The sequence below is a fragment of the Petaurus breviceps genome, unplaced genomic scaffold (assembly GCF_028583685.1).
Source record: "Petaurus breviceps papuanus isolate PSGF00001 unplaced genomic scaffold, PetGlider_PUasm1.0 172, whole genome shotgun sequence".
Lineage (NCBI taxonomy): Eukaryota > Metazoa > Chordata > Mammalia > Diprotodontia > Petauridae > Petaurus > Petaurus breviceps.
The window spans coordinates 2,655,978-2,665,977 of NW_027185755.1; positions in this window are offsets into that span (position 1 = coordinate 2,655,978).

Here is a 10,000-nt window from a genome sequence, read left to right on the forward strand (position 1 = left end):
ACATGCTACTAGCTCTGACCCACGGACACCCAGATCCCATAAGAATTTTGAGAAAGTGTATTAAAGTGCAATGTTCCTTTTAAGAGTGTTGCTGCAGGGTTGAAGTAAAAAGATACAGGAAACAATTTATACAATAATAACATTGAAAGAAAAACAATTTTGTAAAACTTAAAAAAATTCTGACTATTCAATAACTAGTCATGATTCTAGAAGACCCATAATGAAGAAGCATGCTACCCAGCTCCCAAAAGAGAGATGATGGACTCTGGGAGCAGATTGAAACTTAAGAGTTTTTAAACATAACCAATGTAGGAATTTGTTTGATTTGAATATGTAGGTTTGTTGCAATGGTTTTGCTTGTCTTTTTTTTTTCTCTGTTGAGGGAGGAGGTGGGAAAGGGAAAATTACATTTTTGTTCATTTTTTAAAATTAATTAAAAAAAAAGAGTTTGTGGGGAAAAAGTAGAGTTTAGCTGTGATTTGAGAAAGTCAAGGCCCTGGAAGTCGCTCTTTACAATAGCTAAGTATTATAACTTTTACTATATTGATCATATCTCTGTGGTGGTATAGGTGGTATAAGGCCAGGGCTTACTAGGCCAGGCTGGTAGCTCAGTTCTAAGACTGAAATAAAATGACATCTGTAGAATGTTTACTTAGTCTAAGAAGGAAAGACATTCAGAACAGAGAAAAGATATTCATCAAGAAGAAAGCATTGAGTTAATTATGCAGTTTCCCAGTGTGGGTGATACTGCTGGTCTGCCAATCTCTTGGAAGGAGTTTCAGGAAGGAGGCCATGACTCCTAATGCCCTGGATTTTCTATTCATGCAAGAGGAAGCTATGTTAACAGCCCAAACCTTATTCCCCTGTGCCAACCAAGTTTCAAACACAGTTTAAATGCTTTTATCAGAAAAACTAGACTAACTTTATGGAACAGGGCCTTAGGAAAATTAGCCATATACATGGTAAGATTCCTAATAAAAAAGTAAATGGAAAACAAAGGGGACTTGCAGTTTCAGAGGGTGGCCAGATATTAAACAAATATTTTCTTATTTGATTCTTAGAACAACACTGTAGAATAGAAGGTATTATAAAATCTTATATCCATTAAGAAAACTGAAGCTTTGAGAGGCTGTTGCACAGAATCATGCAGTCAATAAGAGTCAAGAAGCAGGATGCTAACCCATTTCTAGGGGGAAATGATGAATTCAGTTTATGATGTCTTGAGTTTGAAGTGTTGGGCAGTATATCTAGGTGAAAATGTCCATTGGGCAGTACATGTGAGATAGGAGTTTGGGGGATAAAGAAATAGATACCGGGGCGGCCAGGTAGCACAGCAAGTAAGAGCACGGGCTCCAGTCTTGGATGACCTGGAGATCGAATCCTGGGCTCAGACACTTAGCACCCACCCAGAAACACCTGGCCGTGTAACCTTGAGCAAGTTACTTAACCCCAATTGCTTAGGGGCGGCCGGGTGGCTCAGAGAATAAGAGCACCGGCTCCAGTGTCGGGATGACCTGGATCAAATCTGGGCTCAGATACTCAGCACCACACCCAGAAATAACTGGCTGTGTAACCTTGAGCAAGTTACTTAACCCCGATTGCTTAAAAAAAAAAAGAAATAGATACCATATATGTTGAGGTAATAATTGAAGACACATTCAGTAAAAAGAGTATACAGAGAGGAATCCCAGGAGGAAAAATGGAAGAAATCCCAGGAAAGTAGAGGAATTCTAGGAGAAAAGAAGAGTCTAGGGGACAAGCACATTTAGAGGGTAGGGGAGAATAAGAGCCAGTGAAAGACACAGAAAAGCAACCAATGAGATAAAATATAGAACCAGAACTGTTAAGAGGTCAGTATAAGAATTCAAGAGAGGAGAAAAGTATCCAGAAGATGGGGTGGCCACCAATGACAAATTCTGTAAACAAACAAACAAAAAAAGTCAAGAAGGATAAAGACTGGGAAAAGTTATTGATGAGATCACTAGTGACCTTTGAGAGTGAAATTTCAGTTGAGTGATAGGAATTAAGGATTGATTAACTAGGTGGGAGAAAGATGAGGCAGTAAGTATGAATGATTCATAGAAGTTTGGCGGATTAAAGGGAAGAGAGAGATGCTCCAGAAGGTTGTAGAGTTGAGGAAAAGACATTGTTTAGGATGGGGATATCCAAGTATCATTTTAGGCTTCGTGAAAAGAGATAGCAGTAAGGAAGAGATAAAAAAGCAAGGCCTCAAAGAAGATGGATTGGAATAATAATAATAGCAAAATTCAGTTCAATTAATAGATTTCCTATGCATCTTCTAATTCAAGGAAATTTTATAGACCTTTAAGATAAAAGATGAGTTGTGACCCAGTGCTTACCCTCTAGGAGCATAGCTGGAGGTGAGAAAAGGGAGATTTTGACATGTGAATATGCCCTTTTTCACAAGCCTACATAGACTAATGAGAGAACTCCCTGGCAATTGGAAGCTATCCATCATGGCTGCATGGGATTTGGTCAAGAGGAGACCTCTTCTTAGCCCATGGATTTTAACTCAGATGGTCCTGACTCCAGACCCAGAGCTCTCTCCACTGTACCACCTAGCTCCCTCTAAGTGACCCCTAAGTTGATCCTTGAAGGATGAAAAAGATCTTAATGACTCATGATGAGGAAGTATTACACTTCAACCATGCAGATAGCCTGTGCTAATACACCAAAGTAGGACAAGATCAAGTAAGACTTTTGAGCTTGTGGACAATACAGGTGAAAACCTAGAGAAGAGGCAGATCCTCTCCTCTGAAGTAGTTAGAACAAAAGAAGAGCCCATGGATTAAGACACAGAATAACTGAGTTAGGGAGGTATTGTGGTGAAGAGGAAAGAATTCAGATTTGGGGTCAGAGGACCTGAATTCAAATCTCAGCTCTGGGACCTTTTAAACCTTGGTCAAGTCACTTACTTAACTTCTCTGAGCCTCAGTCTCCTCATCTCTAAGATGAGAGGGTTGTACTACAGTCTCTGAGGTTCCTTCCAACTCTAAGCCTATGTACCTTTGAGGAAGGGAGCTGAAGAAGCTCATAGAGGTGGTCTAGATTTCTACAGTATAGGTAGGAATCTAATAGCCAACATTTATATAGCACCTTCTATGTGCCAGGTACTGTACCAGTACTTTACAAGTATTGTCTCATTTCATCCCTACAACAACCCTAGAAAGTACGAGCTATTACTACCCCCATTTTACAGTTGAGGAAACTGGGGCAAGTGGAGGTTAAGTGACTTATCCAAAGTCACACAGTAAGTATCTGAAGCTGTATTTGAACTCAGATCTTCCTGACTCCAAGCCCAACATTTTTACCCATCGAACCACCAAGTTGCCCCAATTTTCCATCATCAATAGAGAGCATCAATGGTATTCCTGCTCCTGTGGTGCACAGAATTCTTCCAGACCCACTTTTACAAGTGAATAAATTCCATTTTAAGAATTTTATATCATCTTCTTGGTTTTACTCCAAGAAAATGTAGTTGTACCTCATTTTTGGAGGCATGCCACATAGCAGAAAAGCCCTGTTGAACACTGAGGACAAGGAAGGAGAAGATTTTTGTTTGGTCAAAGAAGACAACTTTATATAAATGTGTCTTAGACTTCCTAGGATCTAGAGCTGGAAGGGACTTAAGAGATCATTTAGTTCAACCTCTCATTTCATAAATGAGAAAAATGAGACCAGAGAGAGAAAGGGCATAGTGAGCACAGCCTACAGGCAGTCATGACATTACTTACAAAAGCCTATAGTATGTGCAAGAGCCTTCTCAATGCATCCAATCAATCAATTGATCAACATTTACGAAGCATCTACTATGTGCCAAGACTATTCTAAGACATTCATAATGGCTTTGACTTACACAGAGTTTGATATAAAAATTTGGTGAGTTCAGTGCCTGGCTTACAATCTCTCTCTGTACCCTAAATCCTGTCCTAATACCAGGGGACTTCAACACACATGTTAATTTTCCATTAAATATTATAACTTCCCACTTCTCTAATTTACTCAACTCCCATCACCTGCTGGGATCAGCACACCTTTGATCTTTCCATCACCCATGAAGTATTCCACTTTCATAATTAAGAATTCCGAAATTCCTTTCTCTGAACATAATTTCCCATCATTTCATCTCTCTCCAAGTTCCACTCCTCCTAAACTGATCCTTCGCCCTCACCATGACTTCCAGCCCCTTCACCATCCAGTACTAACCCAGGCCATCATTCCTGTTCTTTTTCATATAATAGTTTTCTTATCTCTACCTTTTGCCAAATCAATTACACTAATGGCCCATCCCTACTAGACTTTGACAAACTCCAAAGCTTGGGTTGTTCCTATCATCTGCTTGCACTGATCCCCCTTATGTATTACTGAACAGAACTAGAGGAGTCACTCAACTGTGCTGACTGGGTCCACTATAACTCTGGATTTTTAAAATAAAATGTTATTGATATCTTTTTTTTAACATTGCTTACATTTTCCCTTGTATCCCTCTTCCTGAGAGCCAACCTTTACAACAAATACCTTTTTAGAAAAAGAAGAACAAGAGAAAAAATCAAAACCAATTAACATATCAAAAGATCTGATATTCCATGCAATGTTCTATACCTATGCTGATCTCATTGCCCTGATGGGTCCAATTATCATCTCTGTGTAGATAATTCTCAGATGTATGTATCTAGTTCTAGCCTCTCTTCTGACCTTCAGTCCTCTATGACTAACTGCACAGACCTATGGATATCATCAGATATCCATAGATTCAACATGTCCAAAACAGAAGTCATTATCTTTCTCCCAACGTGACATCTTTTTCCAAACTCTCCTAGGGTACCATCATACTCTCAAGGGTACCATCATACTCCCAGCTCACATCCTTAGTTTCATCCTCAACTCTTCACACTCATCTCACATATTTAATTTGTAGTCAAAGTTTGTCATTTTTACCTTATAACATCTTTTATACATACATACACATATGTGTATGTGTATATATACATACTTTTCACTCCATGTGTGTGTATACACACATATACATTATGTACACATACATACATATAAGTGTGTATATATAATATAGTATACATATAATATATATTTATATGCTTTTCTCTCCACTCTACTCCAATCTATTCTCTACTCAGCTGTCCAAGAGATATGAACATGGTCTGATCATGTCACCCCCGAACTGAATAAAATCTAGTGGCACTCTGGGCTCAGATACTTAGCACCAGACCCAGAAATAACTGGCCATGTAACCTTGAGCAAGTTATTTAACCCTGATTGCTTTAAAAAATAAAATAAAATAAAATCTAGTGGCTATCAATCACAACTAAGATCAAATATAAAATTCTCTATTTGGCTTTTAAAGTCTCTTAACCTGCCCTCTTCCTATCTTTACAGTTTTCTTATTCTTTACTCTCTTCCCTGTACTTTATTATCTGGTGATCCATGCCATTTTACTGCATGTCTCTCATGCCTGGAATTTTCTTCCTCTTAATTTCCACCTCTTGGCTTGCTTCAAGACTCACTTCAAATACCACCTTCTTCAAGAGACCTTTCACTGTTCCCTCTTTCCTCTGAGATGCATAGTCATAGAATGTGAGCTCCTTGAGGACAGGGACTGTATTTATATTCCTAGTGTTTAGCACAGTGCTTGGTACATAGTAAGTGCCTAATAAATGTTGACTGACTAGTCATGGATCACCACCTCTGCAAATGAGGAGAATGGGGGAGGTGACTCATATGTTTTCCTTGGGCTATAGTTTGCTCATTATAATTTCATAATATTCATTTTATTTGATTTTGCTGTTGTTGTTTCCATTTACATTATTGTAGTCATTGTAGATGGTTTTCCTGGTTATGCTTACCTCTACATCAGTTCTTACAATTTTTTCTATGGTTCTCTTTATTCATAATGTTTGTGATTTCTTACAACATAGTAATTGTATTACTATGATACATTACACTACACTCATGTACCACAATTTAGCCATTACCCAATTGATAGGCATCTACTTTGCTACAATTGTTTTGCTACCACAAAAAGTGCTGCTATAAATATTTAGATGCCTGTGGGACCTTACTTTTCTTTTTGTCAATTATTTCCATGGAGTGTAAGGAAGACCTAGCAGTGGAACCTCTAGGTTAAAGGGTATGGACATTTTAGTTACTTTATTTGCATAATTCCAAATTGCTTTTCACAATTTTTGTTATCAATTCATAACTCCGCCAACAATGCCTTAGTACACCTGCCTTTCCGAAAGCATTCGAAATTGCCATCTTTTGAAGTTTTTTGCCAATTTGCTTGGTGTGAAGTGAAACCTCAGGGTTGTTTTGATTTTGATTTCTTATATTAGTGATTTGGAGCATTCTTAACTATGGTTGTAAATAGTTTGTAATTCTTTCCAGTTTTATCTAATCTCAACTCAGCCCTCCTTGTAGCAAAGCAATCCCTTTACTCCTCCTTGACTGATTCTCTAGCCCATTCATCACAATACCTATTCAAGACCTTCTCTTTACTCCTCCAGCCTCCCATTGCACTACTTTTTCCTGTCTTCTTAGCCAAGGACCTCACCTGACATCTAGGCCATTCTCTGTGAGCTTCCTCTTCTCCCCTCCTTCTTATCTCAAAGTCCCTAGGCAACACCCTCCACTATTTCCTTCTTTACTTCAGCCTCTGATGAAGTAGCCCTTCTCCATGCCATGATGAACTCCCCTTCATGGACCCTTAATTCCATGCTCTTCTTTGAGGTTTTCTCTTTCTTATATCACCATAGTATCTCATGTATTCTTCCCCCTCCCCCTCCCAGAGAACTCCCATTTGACAGGTAGTACTTTGATCTAATGCATTTCTGCTGTTTCCAGCATGTTGCCTCCACAATCCTCTCCCCTCCCCCAATCTTCAGTTTTTCCATATCTGGCTCCTTTCCTGTTGCCTACAAACATGTTCAAATCTCTCCCATCCTGGAGAAAAAAAAATCTCATTAGAGCCTGCTGTCCCTGTTAGCTATTGTCCTGTATCTCTACTCTTCAGCTAAATTCTGTGAAAAAGCTGTTTATACACAGTGCCCCCAATCTCTTCTTTAAATTTCTTCAAAACCATTTGCAATCTGGCTCCCAACCTTGTAACTCAACTGAACTGTTTTCTCCAATGTTACCAATGATCTCTTCATTGACAAGTCTAGTGGCCCCTTTTTAATTCTCATCCCCCTTGACTTCTCCGCATTATTTGACACTATTGACCATCCCCTCCTCCTGGGAACTCTCCTTTCTCTCTCTTAAACCTGTTCGTTTGCCTCTAGAGCTCTGTTTCCTCCACTTCTCAGTGCTTTCTCAAGCTAGTACCACAACTCTGACTTGACTTGCTTCCCTCCAACTTCAGTCCAGCGCTACATTATCCTATGCCACTGAATCCCTTGCCCTCTTGTCCTGTCACTCCTCAATTTTCCATACTTCAGTACTGAGTTACTCCCATCATCCTATTCCTCTATTCTTACAAGTTGCTGAATGAAACTGGAGGAAGTCCCATGGTTGTGCTGACTGGGTATGTTACAAATTCATGTTATCCATCATCAAATGGGCCGTAATAATGTGCAGCAAGGCAGTGTTTTTTATTCCCCCTTGTTGATTTCCTATCTCACTCCTTCCAAAAGCTACCCCAGATCTCTCCTCTTGTCAAACCCCTTCACACTTTCTACACCCATTCTCTCAGCTAAAGAACTTGACTCTCATTTTACTGTAAAATTTGAGATATTTTTACATGAGTTCCCTCTTGTCCTATTATCTTCTCTTCATCTCAAAGCCCCTTGACTAAATCTCCTGCTCTCTCCTCCTTTTCCCTGGTCTTTGACAAAGAGGTAGCCCTTTTTCTTCCCAAGGCCAGCCCCTCTAAATATGCACTTGATCTGATCCCCTCCTTTCTTCTTTAGAATGTTGCATCCTCAATCATAGTCTAACCAGGTTTTCTTAGTCCTTTGCTGACTCATCATCCACTTAGCAGAATCATCCATTTCCCCAATTGTGGATGTTCTCCAAAGTTCTTTCATAGGTCCTCTTCTATCCTCTTAATTTCCCCTTCTATCCCCTCTCCTTGGTACCCTCATCAGTTCTATGTGTTAAACTCTAATTTCTATGCAGATGACTCCCAAATCCACATGTCCAGCCTCCTCCAAGCTTCAGTCTCAGATCACCAATGGCTTATTGGACATTTCAAAATGGAGGCCACAGAGACATCTTAAACTCAACATGTCTAAAATGGAAATCAGTATTTCCCCCTAAATCCTTTCCTCTTTGAAACTTTCCTAATTTGAGTTAAGGCATCACCATCCTTCCAATGTCCTAGGTCATAATCTTAGCATCATCCTTTTTCTCATCAAATCATTTGTCAAATCTTGCCAATTCTTTGCCACATCTCTTAAATTTGATTCCTCTTTACTCAATAGTTACTTCTTGAGTTCAGGTCCTCATCACCTGTCACCTGGGTTATTACAACATCCTTCTCACTGACCTCCCTTCCTCAGTGCTCAACATTCTTCTATTCCATTACTGCTTCCAAAGTAATTTTCCCTAAGCAGAAATCTGAACATGCGTCTCCCCTACTCAGCTAACTCCAGTAGCTTCCTATTACCTCTAGGATAAAATAGAATCTCTTTTGTTTAGTTTTTTGTTTTTGTTTTTGTTCTTTTGCTTTTTGCAAGGCAATTGGAGTTGAGTGACTTGCCCAAAGTCACATGGCTAGTAAGTGTGTCAAGTGTCTGAGGTCAAATTTGAACTCAGGTCCTCTGACTCCGGGGCCAGTGCTCTATTCACTGCTCTACCTAGCCGCCCCTCTTTTGTTTAGTTTTTAAAGCCCTATACAACCTTGCCCCAACATTTTTTTCCAACTTTATTGGACATCATTACTCCCTCTTTCTCACTCTGTGAGCTAGCCAAACTGGCCTCTCTGCTCCCCACATAGAACACATAATTTCCTTCCCCACGCCTGGGGATGCACTGGCCATTCTCCATGCTTGGAATTCATTCCCTCCTTATTTCTGTTTCATGAAGTCTCTCTTTTCCTTCAAGATGTAGCTCAGCCATCATCTTCTGCATCTGAAGCCTTTCTTGATCTCCCCCACCTGCTAATACTCCTCTCCCTAACTACCTTGAATTTAACTATTGTATGTTAATATTACATACATAATTGTATGTTAATACATATATACATAATGGTATGTTAATATTTCAAACTATTTCAATTTGTATTTATTTGTTTTAGATTTATTCAGCATATTTTATATGTACTTGTCATTTGTGTAAGATCATTGCAAGTAGAAATTATTTTATTCTCTATGCTTTTATCCTAGGCACCTAGCATGAGGTCTGGCACATTGTAGATTCTTAATAAATATTTGTCAATTTATTGTTCTCTCTTAGTTTTCCTTTTACCTGTCTGACCCACTCTTCCTCAGTCTTTATTTGACCATCATCCATTTCATGCCCATTAACTATGGGTGTACCCCAAAGCTCTGATCTGGGTGGCCCATTTTTTCTCTTTTTACCTCTCTCACTTGGTAACTTCATCTGTCCCCATGGGTTCAATGGTCATCTCAGTGTAAAAGACTCCCAGATCCATATATCCAGCTCTGGACTCTCTCCTGAGCTCAAGTCCCAATTCACAAACTGCCAGGAACATCTCAAATTGGAAGTCCTATAGGCATCTGAAACTCAATGGGCCCAAAACAGAATTCATGATCTTCCTCTCATACCCCACCCCACTCATGAACTTCCCTTTTTCTGTAGAAGGCCCCATCATTCTCCCAGTCACCCAGGTTTGGGACCTCAGTACCATTCTCCACTTCCCAGTCTCACTGGCTGCCCATATCAAAATCATTTGCCAAATCTTATTTCTAACTCACATCTCTCACATGTGTCTTCTTGTTCACACTCACACAACCCTAGTTCAATTACAATAATCACTTCTCACCTGGACTATTGAAGCTTGAAC